The sequence below is a fragment of the Oncorhynchus nerka genome, linkage group LG24 (assembly GCF_034236695.1).
Source record: "Oncorhynchus nerka isolate Pitt River linkage group LG24, Oner_Uvic_2.0, whole genome shotgun sequence".
Classification (NCBI taxonomy): Eukaryota; Metazoa; Chordata; class Actinopteri; order Salmoniformes; family Salmonidae; genus Oncorhynchus; species Oncorhynchus nerka.
The window spans coordinates 1,753,299-1,767,934 of NC_088419.1; the positions used below are offsets into that span (position 1 = coordinate 1,753,299).

The 14,636-nt window shown below is 43.6% G+C and overlaps 1 protein-coding gene and 1 long non-coding RNA gene across 2 annotated transcripts in view; one reads left to right on the forward strand and one right to left on the reverse strand.

Annotated features, from left to right (window-relative positions):
• Window positions 1–14,636, forward strand: part of LOC115125436 (runt-related transcription factor 2-like) — a 195,991-nt gene that overhangs the window by 137,337 nt on the left and 44,018 nt on the right. The window lies entirely within an intron of this gene.
• LOC135564270 (uncharacterized) overlaps window positions 1,233–14,636 on the reverse strand; it is a 55,752-nt gene continuing 42,348 nt past the window's right edge. The window contains exons 2-3 of the long non-coding RNA XR_010460832.1: window positions 4,614–4,738; window positions 1,233–4,467 (exon numbers count right to left, since the gene is read on the reverse strand). This is a non-coding gene — a long non-coding RNA (uncharacterized LOC135564270). The remainder of the gene's footprint in view (window positions 4,468–4,613; window positions 4,739–14,636) is intronic.

Below are 14,636 nucleotides of genomic sequence, written 5' to 3' on the forward strand. Positions count from 1 at the left end.
CCTCTCCTTCCCACCTCTCCTCCTCTTCTTGCCTTCTCCCTCCCTCTCCTCCCCTCTCTCTTCCTTCTCTCCTCTCCTTCCCTCCTCTCCTTGCCTTCTCCCCCTCTCCTCCCCTCTCTTTTAATTCTCTCCTCTCCTTCCCACCTCTCCTCTCTCCTCCTCTTCTTGCCTTCTCCCCCTTCTCCTCCCCTCTCTCTTCCTTCTCTCCTCTCCTTCCCACCTCTCCCCTCTCCTCCTCTTTTTGTCTCCCCCCCTCTCCTCCCCTCTCTCTTCCTTCTCTCCTCTCCTTGCCTCCTCCCTCCCTCCCTCCCTCCTCTCCTCTCTCTGTTCTCTGTCACTCCCAGACAGCCATCTGAGGTACTTCATTGTACTGACAGACAGTAACAACATGATTGCTGTTCCACATAGTATAAACCTCAACTAGAGTCCGTTCGTTCGCTGCTTTTACTAGCTGTTTTTGTTCCTTTAATTGGCTGTTCCACCGCACCCTACCAGACTGACTCTCTGTCTGACTGTGTGATTTGTCTGACTGTCTGATTTGTGTGATTCATCTGACTGTCTGATTCGTCTGACTGTCTGATTCGTGTGATTCATCTGACTGTCTGATTCATCTGACAGTCTGATTCATCTGACTGTCTGATTCGTGTGATTCATCTGACTGTCTGATTCGTCTGACTGTCTGATTCGTGTGATTCATCTGACTGTCTGATTCATCTGACTGTCTGATTCATGTGATTCATCTGACTGTCACAAACAGGCCATTGCCTGGACCGTATCTATGAGAGGAATCTCAGGACCACATCTGATGACAAAGTTGAAAGATATTTATTACAAATACATGGCCCTCGAGCTGAAAATAACACATTTTACAGGTGGCAAAGAAAAGGCCTCATCACGGAGCCATGTTATCCCACGGGACCTGAAGCCCCTCCCCTTTAGCAAAGGCCTCATCACAGAGCCATGTTATCCCACGGGACCTGAAGCCCCTCCCCTTTAGCATTCCCACGGGACCTGAAGCCCCTCCCCTTTAGCATTCCCACAGGACCTGAAGCCCCTCCCCTTTAGCATTCCCACGGGACCTGAAGCCCCTCCCCTTTAGCATTCCCACTGGACCTGAAGCCCCTCCAGAGCCATTTAGCATTCCCACGGGACCTGAAGCCCCTCCCCTTTAGCAAAGGCCTCACTGGACAGAGCCATGTTATCCCACGGGACCTGAAGCCCCTCCCCTTTAGCAAAGGCCTCATCACAGAGCCATGTTATCCCACGGGACCTGAAGCCCCTCCCCTTTAGCATTCCCACTGGACCTGAAGCCCCTCCCCTTTAGCATTCCCACGGGACCTGCAGCCCCTCCCCTTTAGCATTCCCACGGGACCTGAAGCCCCTCCCCATTAGCATTCCCACTGGTCACCTGCAATCAGGGATAGAAGGAAGAGAGAGAGGAACAAAGAAAAGGCCTCATCACAGAGCCATGTTATCCCACGGGACCTGAAGCCCCTCCCCTTTAGCAAAGGCCTCATCACGGAGCCATGTTATCCCACGGGACCTGAAGCCCCTCCCCTTTAGCAAAGGCCTCATCACGGAGCCATGTTATCCCACGGGACCTGAAGCCCCTCCCCTTTAGCATTCCCACTGGACCTGAAGCCCCTCCCCTTTAGCATTCCCACGGGACCTGCAGCCCCTCCCCTTTAGCATTCCCACGGGACCTGAAGCCCCTCCCCTTTAGCATTCCCACTGGACCTGAAGCCCCTCCCCTTTAGCATTCCCACGGGACCTGAAGCCCCTCCCCTTTAGCAAAGGCCTCATCACGGAGCCATGTTATCCCACGGGACCTGAAGCCCCTCCCCTTTAGCAAAGGCCTCATCACGGAGCCATGTTATCCCACGGGACCTGAAGCCCCTCCCCTTTAGCAAAGGCCTCATCACGGAGCCATGTTATCCCACGGGACCTGAAGCCCCTCCCCTTTAGCAAAGGCCTCATCACAGAGCCATGTTATCCCACGGGACCTGAAGCCCCTCCCTATTAGCAAAGGCCTCATCACGGAGCCATGTTATCCCACGGGACCTGAAGCCCCTCCCCTTTAGCAAAGGCCTCATCACGGAGCCATGTTATCCCACGGGACCTGAAGCCCCTCCCCTTTAGCAAAGGCCTCATCACGGAGCCATGTTATCCCACGGGACCTGAAGCCCCTCCACATTAGCATTCCCACGGGACCTGAAGCCCCTCCCCATTAGCATTCCCACGGGACCTGAAGCCCCTCCCTATTAGCATTGCCACGGGACCTGAAGCCCCTCCCTATTAGCATTCCCACGGGACCTGAAGCCCCTCCCTATTAGCATTGCCACGGGACCTGAAGCCCCTCCCTATTAGCATTGCCACGGGACCTGCAATCAGGGATAGAAGGAAGAGATAATGACGGATAATTCAGGATCCCGATGAGACTGAACTCCTCTACAGTACAGTTGTGGCAAAAAGTTGAGAGAGTGACACAAATATTAATTTCCACAAAGTCTGCTGCTTCAGTGTCTTTAGATATTTATGTCAGATGTTACTATGGAATACTGAAGTATAATTACAAGCATTTCATAAGTGTCAAAGGCTTTTATTGACATTTACATGAAGTTGATGCAAAGAGTCAATATTTGCAGTGTTGACCCTTCTTTTTCAAGACCTCTGCAATCTGCCCTGGCATGATGTCAATTACCTTCTGGGCCACATCCTGACTGATGGCATGCTGTCAGTTAACTTCTGGGCCACTTCCTGACTGATGGCATGCTATCAATTAACTTCTGGGCCACATCCTGACTGATGGCATGATGTCAATTAACTTCTGGGCCACATCCTGACTGATGGCATGCTGTCAGTTATCTTCTGGGCCACATCCTGACTGATGGCATGCTGTCAATTAACTTCTGGGCCACATCCTGACTGATGGCATGCTGTCAATTACCTTCTGGGCCACATCCTGACTGATGGCATGCTGTCAGTTAACTTCTGGGCCACATCCTGACTGATGGCATGCTGTCAATTAACTTCTGGGCCACATCCTGACTGATGGCATGCTGTCAGTTAACTTCTGGGCCACATCCTGACTGATGGCATGCTGTCAATTACCTTCTGGGCCACATCCTGACTGATGGCATGCTATCAATTAACTTCTGGGCCACATCCTGACTGATGGCATGCTGTCAGTTACCTTCTGGGACACATCCTGACTGATGGCAGCCCATTCTTGCATAATCAATGCTTGGAGTTTGTCAGAATTTGTGGGGTTTTGTTTGTCCACCCGCCTCTTGAGGATTGACCACAAGTTCTCAATGGGATTAAGGTCTGGGGAGTTTCCTGGCCATGGACCCAAAATATTGATGTTTTGTTCCCCGAGCCACTTAGTTATCCCTTTTTGTCTCATGTCAAGGTGCTCTATCATGCTGGAAAAGGCATTATTTGTCACCAAACTGTTCCTGGATGGTTGGGAGAAGTTGCTCTCGGAGGATGTGTTGGTACCATTCTTTATTCATGGCTGTGTTCTTAGTCAGGCAAAATTGTGAGTGAGTCCACTCCCTTGGCTGAGAAGCAACCCCACACATGAATGGTCTCAGGATGCTTTACTGTTGGCATGACACAGGACTGATGGTAGCTCTCACCTTGTCTTCTCTGGACAAGCTTTTTTCTGATGCCCCAAACAATAGGAAATGGGATTCATCAGAGAAAATGACTATACCCCAGTCCTCAGCAGTCCGATCCCTGTACCTTTTGCAGAATATCAGTCTGTCCCTGATGTTTTTCCTGGAGGGAAGTGGCTTCTTTGCTGCCCTTCTTGACACCAGAACATCCTCCAAAAGACTTGCATCACACCTGCCTGCTGCCATTTCTGAGCAAGCTCTGTACTGGTGGTGCCCCGATCCCGCAGCTGAAACAACTTTAGGAGATGGTCCTGCCACTTGCTGGACTTTCTTGGGCGCCCTGAAGCCTTCTTCTCAACAATTAAACCGCTCTCCTTGAAGTTCTTGATGATCCGATAAATGGTTGATTTAGGTGCCATCTTACTGGCAGCAATATCCTTGCCTGTGAAGCCCTTTTTGTGCAAAGCAATGATGACGGCACGTGTTTCCTTGCAGGTAACCATGGATGACAGAGGAAGAACAATGATCCAAGCACCACCCTCCTTTTGAAGCTTCCAGTCTGTTATTCGAACTCAATCAGTATGACAGAGTGATATCCAGCCTTGTCCTCGTCAACACTCACTTTTTGAAAATTAATATGTGTGTCATTCTCAAAACATTTGACCACGACTGTAGTTACTGATACTACTGATATTGCAGGGACTATGGTGGTCTGCTTGAAGCAGACTGGGTCAGGGAGAGGTTGACAATGTCAGTGAAGACACTTGACAGTTGGTCAGCGCCTGTTTGATGGTTTGCATAGCGGAATTTCCGCTCCTGGAAAGCAGCAGCTCAGTGCGGATGTTGCCTGTAATACATGGCATCAGTTTATGTTGGTTAATAGACAGCTACAAACAAATCTAGATGAAAACACTCTTGTTAAACCTTATGGTCTACACTTTATAATGAGTTATTCTGACTCAGAACCTCCAGCTGTTAACAAAGAGATCTTACCGGACGTTCCGTCCTGTCGAAAACCCAGTGAACTGTATATTATCCAGGGATTAGGGCCTATGTCCTGCGCTGAAGGTTCATTGAAGTAGGAGTCTTCGTTCAAATCGAGGTTAGTGATCGCTGCTCTTCTCAGTCATAGGAAACGATGGCAGAAACATGTAGAAATAAACTTATGATCAGTGAAAATTTTAATCACCTCAAGTACCTCATCACATACTTTAAAATACTACTTACATTTTTTGGGGGGGGTATCTGTACTTTACTTAACTATTTATATTTTTGACAACTTTTACTTCACTACATTCCAAAATAAAATAATGTATTTTTTACTCCATACATTTGTCTGACTGTCTGATTCATGTGATTCATCTGACTGTCTGATTCATGTGATTCATCTGACAGTCTGATTCATCTGACTGTCTGATTCGTGTGATTCATCTGACTGTCTGATTCATCTGACTGTCTGATTCATGTGATTCATCTGACTGTCTGATTCATCTGACTGTCTGATTCGTGTGATTCATCTGACTGTCTGATTCATCTGACTGTCTGATTCGTGTGATTCATCTGACAGTCTGATTCATCTGACTGTCTGATTCATGTGATTCATCTGACTGTCTGATTCATGTGATTCATCTGACAGTCTGATTCATCTGACTGTCTGATTCGTGTGATTCATCTGACTGTCTGATTCATCTGACTGTCTGATTCATGTGATTCATCTGACTGTCTGATTCATGTGATTCATCTGACAGTCTGATTCATCTGACTGTCTGATTCATGTGATTCATCTGAATGTCTGATTCGTCTGACTGTCTGATTCGTGTGATTTATCTGAATGTCTGATTCGTCTGACTGTCTGATTCGTGTGATTCCGAAAAGTACTCGATACATTTTGAATGTTTAGCAGGACAGGAAAATGTTTCAATTCACACACTTGTCAAGAGAACATCCCTTGTCATCCCTACTGCCTCTGATCTGGAGGACTCACTAAACAGAGAACATCCCTGGTCATCCCTACTGCCTCTGATCTGGAGGACTCACTAAACAGAGAACATCCCTGGTCATCCCTACTGCCTCTGATCTGGAGGACTCACTAAACAGAGAACATCCCTGGTCATCCCTACTGCCTCTGATCTGGAGGACTCACTAAACAGAGAACATCCCTGGTCATCCCTACTGCCTCTGATCTGGAGGACTCACTAAACAGAGAACATCCCTGGTCATCCCTACTGCCTCTAATCTGGAGGACTCACTAAACAGAGAACATCCGTGGTCATCCCTACTGCCTCTGATCTTGAGGACTCACTAAGCAGAGAACATCCCTGGTCATCCCTACTGCCTCTGTTCTAGAGGACTCACTAAACAGAGAACATCCCTACTGCCTCTAATCTGGAGGACTCACTAAACAGAGAACATCCCTACTGCCTCTGATCTGGAGGACTCACTAAACAGAGAACATCCCTACTGCCTCTGATCTGGAGGACTCACTAAACAGAGAACATCCCTACTGCCTCTAATCTGGAGGACTCACTAAACAGAGAACATCCCTACTGCCTCTAATCTGGAGGTCTCACTAAACAGAGAACATCCCTACTGCCTCTAATCTGGAGGACTCACTAAAAACAAAGGCATCTTTTGTAAATAATAATGTCTGAGTGTTGGAGCGTGCCCCTGGCTATCTGTAATGATGTCTGAGTGTTGGAGCGTTCCCCTGGCTATCTGTAATAATGTCTGAGTGTTGGAGCGTTCCCCTGGCTATCTGTAATAATGTCTGAGTGTTGGAGCGTGCCCCTGGCTATCTGTAATGATGTCTGAGTGTTGGAGTGTTGCCCCTGGCTATCTGTAATAATGTCTGAGTGTTGGAGCGTGCCCCTGGCTATCTGTAATGATGTCTGAGTGTTGGAGCGTGCCCCTGGCTATCTGTAATGATGTCTGAGTGTTGGAGCGTGCCCCTGGCTATCTGTAATAATGTCTGAGTGTTGGAGCGTGCCCCTGGCTATCTGTAATAATGTCTGAGTGTTGGAGTTTGCCCCCACTGCTCGGTACCGGTACTTCCTGTTTATAGCGTCCTTTATTGGTAACTCTGCATTGTTCCACCACTACTCGGTACCGGTACTTCCTGTTTATAGCGTCCTTTATTGGTAACTCTGCATTGTCAGTGAACATTTCACATGTCTACACATGTCGTTTTCAAATTCAATTTGACCAACGTGGAATTTATAAAATATAAACATCCCATTCCCTCTACTTCACAGCGTTATCATCGTACTGCTGCAGATTATATCTACATATTATTATATATTATTATATTATTATATATTATTATATATTATGATAAATTATTATATTATTATATTATTATATATTATTATATTATTATATATTATATTATTATATATTATTATATTATTATATATTATTATATTATTATATATTATTATATATTATTATATTATTATATATTATTATATATTATTATATATTATTACATCATTATATATTATTATATATTATTATATATTATTATATTTGATATATATTATTATATATTATTATATATTATTATATTTGATATATATTATTATATATTATTATATTATTATATATTATTATATTATTATATTATTATATATTATTATATTATTATATATTATTATATTATTATATTTTATTATATTATTATATATTATTATATTATTATATTATTATATTATTATATATTATTATATTTGATATATTATTATATATTATTATATATTATTATATTATTATATTATTATATATTATTATATTATTATATTATTATATCTTATTATATATTATTATATTATTATATTATTATATATTATTATATTATTATATATTATTATATTATTATATTTGATATATTATTATATATTATTATATTTGATATATTATTATATATTATTATATTTGATATATTATTATATATTATTATATTTGATATATTATTATATATTATTATATATTATTATATTATTATATTATTATATATTATTATATATTATTATATTATTATATTTGATATATTATTATATATTATTTTATTATTATATATTATTATATATTATTAATATTGTCAATAATAATCTAAGACCGTACAGTTGAATTCCTTTGTTAGCTCTGTTAGCCCATTTGGAAGACATCTGTGGTCAGCTCGTCCAGTGCTATTATTTAATATGTTTACAATTATATGTTATATCATTTAATTACCCTAAATATGGATACACCCTCCGTTTTCAAATCACTTAGAGGGTTTGGGCTGTTACATATCAACGTACGGAGATTGATGTCAAAAGTGGACCTTCTTGATATCTGCCTGACATGAGCTCAGATGTTTTTGGTTCTCACAGAGACTAAATGGCTCCATCCTGCTTAAGGACATTGCTGAGTACAACATGTTCAGGTGTGACAGACTGAAAAAAAGGGGGAGGGGTGGTTATATACAGTTGTATGAAATCAACTGTGGAATCATACGCTCTAAATATCACTATCCCCCAAAATATTTAGCTTTTGGTTACAGATGTGGCCATAAAGCTAAATACAAAACTGTTCTGTTGCAGGGATTTACCTAGTTTAATCAGCTGTGTTTGCTAGGGGGAGTGTGACTCCACTCCGGCCCCCCCGAGGACTGAATTACCCATTCCTGTGTTAGTGATACCAAACAGAGAAGTGTTAGACTCTTTTGCCAGCTTGATTGTTTTCTCTGGATGATGGGAATCTCAGGGACTTTCCCTTCAGCTCTCCAGTCATCCCATTTCCCGCTCTTAACACACAACTCCTCTAACCCAGGCTCAACACTCAGCCCTCTGGCCAGATAAGGTTCACAGCAATGAGTCAATCAACTGTAGACATTCTCTATAAAGTGTAATTATGTCATAAACAAACTGTATTTACTGTCAGGGACACCTAACTAATGGAGATGAGGTCTCTTACACACAATGAGAAGTAGTTTGTGGTATTTATCCCAGCTAGTGTTGTTGACAGTGGAACGTCCATATATTCTCCTGGACTTGGATAAACCTACTGACCACAGTCAGGGCCCAGACCACAGCTGTTATTTCATATTCTCTCTCTCTCTCTCTCTCTCTCTCTCTCTCTGTCTCTGTCTCTCTCTCTCTGTCTCTCTCTCTGTCTCTCTCTCTGTCTCTGTCTCTCTCTCTCTGTCTCTCTCTCTCTCTCTGTGTGTCTCTCTGTCTCTCTCTCTCTCTCTCTGTCTCTCTGTCTCGCTCTCTCTCTCTCTCTCTGTCTCTCTCTCTGTCTCTGTCTCTCTCTCTCTGTCTCTCTCTCTCTCTGTGTGTCTCTCTGTCTCTCTCTCTCTCTCTGTCTCTCTGTCTCGCTCTCTCTCTCTCTGTCTCGCTCTCTCTCTCTGTGTGTCTCTCTGTCTCTCTCTCTCTCTCTCTCTCTCTCTCTCTGTCTCTCTGTCTCTCTCTCTCTCTCTCTCTCTCTCTCTCTCTCTGTCTCTCTGTCTCTCTCTCTGTCTCTCTCTCTCTCTCTGTGTCTCTCTGTCTCTCTCTCTCTCTCTCTCTCTCTGTCTCTGTCTCTCTGTCTCTCTCTCTCTCTCTCTCTCTCTCTGTCTCTCTGTCTCTCTCTCTGTGTGTCTCTCTGTCTCTCTCTCTCTCTCTCTCTCTGTCTCTCTCTCTGTGTGTCTCTCTGTCTCTCTCTCTCTCTCTCTCTCTCTCTGTCTCTGTCTCTCTGTCTCTCTCTCTCTCTCTCTCTCTCTCTCTGTCTCTCTGTCTCTCTCTCTCTCTGTCTCTCTCTCTCTCTCTGTGTGTCTCTCTGTCTCTCTCTCTCTCTCTCTCTCTCTCTGTCTCTCTGTCTCTCTCTCTCTCTCTGTCTCTCTCTCTGTCTCTCTCTCTGTGTGTCTCTCTGTCTCTCTCTCTCTCTCTCTCTCTCTGTCTCTCTCTCTGTGTGTCTCTCTGTCTCTCTCTCTCTCTCTCTCTCTCTCTGTCTCTCTGTCTCTCTCTCTCTCTCTCTCTCTCTCTGTCTCTCTGTCTCTCTCTCTCTCTCTCTCTCTCTCTCTCTCTCTGTCTCTCTGTCTCTCTCTCTCTCTCTCTCTCTCTCTCTCGCTCTCTCTCTCTCTCTCTCTCTCTCTCAAAACAATAAAAATAAGCAGTAAACATTACACTCACAGACATTTCAAATGTATACAGTGTTGTAACAATGTCCAAGGGGTAGGCAAAAGACAGGTCGGGGACATGCAAGAGTTTATAACCAGGTCAGAGTCCAAAACGGTATAGACCGGCAGGCAGGCTCAAGATCAGGGGCAGGCAGGCTCAAGGTCAGGGGCAGGCGGGCTCAAGGTCAGGGGCAGGCAGGCTCAAGGTCAAGGGCAGGCAGGCTCAAGGTCAGGGGCAGGCGGGCTCAAGGTCAGGGGCAGGCGGGCTCAAGGTCAGGGGCAGGCGGGCTCAAGGTCAGGGGCAGGCAGGCTCAAGGTCAGGGGCAGGCAGGCTCAAGGTCAGGGGCAGGCAGGCTCAGAGTCAGGGGCAGGCAGGCTCAAGGTCAGGGGCAGGCAGGCTCAAGGTCAGGGGCAGGCAGGCTCAAGGTCAGGGGCAGGCAGGCTCAAGGTCAGGGGCAGGCAGGCTCAAGGTCAGGGGCAGGCAGGCTCAAGGTCAGGGGCAGGCAGGCTCAAGGTCAGGGGCAGGCAGGCTCAAGGTCAGGACAGGCAAGGGTCAGAACCAGGAGGATGAGGAAAAACAGATATTGGGAAAAACAGGAGCTATGAGAAAACCGCTGGTTGACTGGGCAAACAAGAGGAACTGGCACAGACAGACAGAAAACACAAGTATAAATACACAGGGGATCATGGGGATGATGGGCGACACCTGGAGGGGACAAGCACAAGGACAGGTGAAACAGATCAGGGTGTGACAGTAACCCCCCCTCTCCCCTAGGGGTGACACCTGGAGGGGACAAGCACAAGGACAGGTGAAACAGATCAGGGTGTGACAGTAACCCCCCCTCTCCCCTAGGGGTGACACCTGGAGGGGACAAGCACAAGGACAGGTGAAACAGATCAGGGTGTGACAGTAACCCCCCCCTCTCCCCTAGGGGTGACACCTGGAGGGGACAAGCACAAGGACAGGTGAAACAGATCAGGGTGTGACAGTAACCCCCCCTCTCCCCTATTGGTGACACCTGGAGGGGACAAGCACAAGGACAGGTGAAACAGATCAGGGTGTGACAGTAACCCCCCCTCTCCCCTAGGGGTGACACCTGGAGGGGACAAGCACAAGGACAGGTGAAACAGATCAGGGTGTGACAGTAACCCCCCCTCTCCCCTAGGGGTGACACCTGGAGGGGACAAGCACAAGGACAGGTGAAACAGATCAGGGTGTGACAGTAACCCCCCCTCTCCCCTAGGGGTGACACCTGGAGGGGGGTGGAGACGAGCACAAGGACAGGTGAAACAGATCAGGGTGTGACAGTAACCCCCCCTCTCCCCTAGGGGTGACACCTGGAGGGGACAAGCACAAGGACAGGTGAAACAGATCAGGGTGTGACAGTAACCCCCCCTCTCCCCTAGGGGTGACACCTGGAGGGGGGTGGAGACGAGCACAAGGACAGGTGAAACAGATCAGGGTGTGACAAGTACAAAAGGGAAAATAAATAAAGATAAATATGGGTTGTATTTACAATGGTGTTTGTTCTTCACTGGTTGACCTTTTCTTTTGGCAACAGGTCACATCTTGCTGCTGTGATGTCACACTGTGGTATTTCACCCAGTAGATATGGGAGTTTATCAAAATTGGGTTTGTTTTCTAATTCTTTGTGGATCTGTGTAATCTGGGGGAAATATGTCTCTCTAATATGGTCATACATTTGGCAGGAGGTTAGGAAGTGCAGCTCAGTTTCCACCTCATTTTGTGGGCAGTGAGCACATAGCCTGTCTTCTCTTGAGAGCCAGGTCTGCCTACGGCGGCCTTTCTCAATAGCAAGGCTATGCTCACTGAGTCTGTACATAGTCAAAGCTTTCCTTAAGTTTGGGTCAGTCACAGTGGTCAGGTGTGCCACTGTGTACTCTCTGTTTAGGGACAAATATCATTCTAGTTTGCTCTATGCTTTTGTGAATTCTTTCCAAATGTGTCAAGTAATTTTCTTTTTGTTTTCTCATGATTGGTTGCGTGTAATTGTGCTGCTGTCCTGGGGCTCTGTTCACAAACACAAACACACCCTACAGAGCCTGTAGGGGCTCTGTAGGGTGTGTTTGTGTTTGTGAACAGAGCCCCAGGACCAGCTTGCTTAGGGGACTCTTCTCCAGGTTCATCTCTCTGTAGGTGATGGCTTTGTTATGGAAGGTTTGGGAATCGCTTCCTTTTAGGTGGTTGTAGAATGTAATGTCTCATTTCTGGATGTTGATAATTAACGGGTATCGGCCTAATTCTACTCTGCATTATTTGGTGTTCTACGTTGTACATGGAGGATATTTTTGCAGAATTCTGCGTGCCGAGTCTCAATTTGGTGTTTGTCCGATTTTGTGAAGTCTTGGTTGGTGAGCGGAACCCAGACCTCACAACCATAAAGGGCAATAGATTCTTTAACTGATTCAAGTATTTTTAGCCAGATCCTATTTGGTATGTCAAATTTTATGTTCCTTTTGATGGCAAAGAAGGCTCTTTTTGCCTTGTCTCTCAGATCTCTCAGATCGTTCACAGCTTTGTGGAAGTTACATGTGTTGGTACCCTTCCCTAGATCTTTGCCTCGACACAATCATTTCCCGGAGTTCAACGGACAGTTCCTCTGACCTCTGACCTCTGACCTTATGGCTTGGTTTTTGCTCTGACATGCCCAACTGTAGGAACTTAAATATTAAGGTGTGTGCCTTTCCAAATCATGTCCAATCAATAGAATTTACAACAGGTGGACTCCAATCAAGTTGTAGAAAACATCTCAAGGATGATCAATGGAAACAGGATGCACCTGAGTGCAATTTTGAGTCACATAGCAAATGGTCTGAATACTTATGTAAATAAGGTATTTATTTTTACAAATGTTTAATGCATTTGCAAACATTTCGAAAAACCTGTTTTTACTTTGTCATTGTGGCACATTGTGTGTAGATTGATGATGATTTTAAAAATATATCTATTTTAGAATAAGGCTGTAACGTAACAACATTTGGAAAATGTCAAGGGGTCTGAATACTTTCCCAATTTATAGTTTGGGACTGTTATTAATTAGATCTAGATGTTTATAGTTGGACTGTTATTAATTAGATCTAGATGTTTATAGTTGGACTGTTATTAAAGCGTTCTAGAAGTGTATAGTTGAGGGGGGTTATTAACAAATTATAGCTGCATATTATCAATATATCAAAGTGCCACCAACAAAAAGGTAAACAATAGGTCTGTTGCAAATGCAGCATGTGGCATTTATTTTTCACATGTAAATAGCACTTCTCAGTAGTGCTCAAAGCCATTCCATCAGCATTCATTTTTCAACTCGAATCAATGAGCCCAATCAGTCCTCCATGACAACTAAATCTTAAACAACAGAGTAGGGCTGGCTAATAAGTTCATAGTTTTGGGGTCATGCTCATGTAAAACAGTTTGGCTAATCTATACTTCCATATTTCCAAGTCCTGTTCTTGAAGATCAAGGGGTATAACATTTATTGGAATGACTGGAATTCCGATAGACCGGTTTTTAATGTAAAGATATCATCATATTAAAGATATGGTTTAATCATGTTATTATATGTAGTAGAAAGTAACTAACCCATAAAGTACAATTTTACAACCAGCTGTGTAAACTTTAACATTGATTTATCCTGCAATAGATGTTGTTCAATTGGTAACAATACATTTTTTTTTGTCTTCTTCTAATGTCTCTTAAGGGGAAAGTAATCTAAAAGTAACTGAAAGTAATCAGATTACGTTACTGAGTTTGGGGTAATCCAAAAGTTACGTTACCGATTACAATTTTGGACAGGTAACTAGTAACTGTAACATATTACATTTAGAAAGCAACATACCCAATCCCGGTAATTAATGAGTTATAGAAGTGTATAGTTGGGGGGGATATTAATGAGTTCTAGAAGTGTATAGTTGGGGGGGATATTAATGAGTTATAGAAGTGTATAGTTGGGGGATATTAATGAGTTATAGAAGTGTATAGTTGGGGGGATATTAGTTGGGGGTTATTAATAGTTATAGTGTATAGTTGGGAGTTATAGAAGTGTATAGTTAATATTAATGAGTTATAGAAGTGTATAGTTGGGGGGATATTAATGAGTTATAGAAGTGTATAGTTGGGGGATATTAATGAGTTATAGAAGTGTATAGTTGGGGGGAGTTATAGAAGTGTATAGTTGGGGGGGATATTAATGAGTTATAGAAGTGTATAGTTGGGGGGATATTAATGAGTTATAGAGATAGTGTATAGTTATAGGGGGGGGATATATTAATGAGTTATAGAAGTGTATAGTTGGTGGGGATATTAATGAGTTATATTGATATTAATGAGTTATAGAAGTGTATAGTTGGGGGATATTAATGAGTTATAGAAGTGTATAGTTGGGGGGGATATTAATGAGTTATAGAAGTGTATAGTTGGGGGATATTAATGAGTTATAGAAGTGTATAGTTGGGGGGATATTAATGAGTTATAGAAGTGTATAGTTGGTGGGGATATTAATGAGTTATAGAAGTGTATAGTTGGGGGTTATAGATATTAATGAGTTATAGATAGTGTATAGTTGGGGGGGATATAAATGAGTTATAGAAGTGTATAGTTGGTGGGGATATTAATGAGTTATAGAAGTGTATAGTTGGGGGGGATATTAATGAGTTATAGAAGTGTATAGTTGGGGGATATTAATGAGTTATAGAAGTGTATAGTTATTAATGAGTTATAGAAGTGTATAGTTGGGGGGATATTAATGAGTTATAGAAGTGTATAGTTGGGGGATATTAATGAGTTATAGAAGTGTATTAGTTGGGGGGATATTAATGAGTTATATAAGTGTATAGTTGGGGATATTAATGAGTTATAGAAGTGT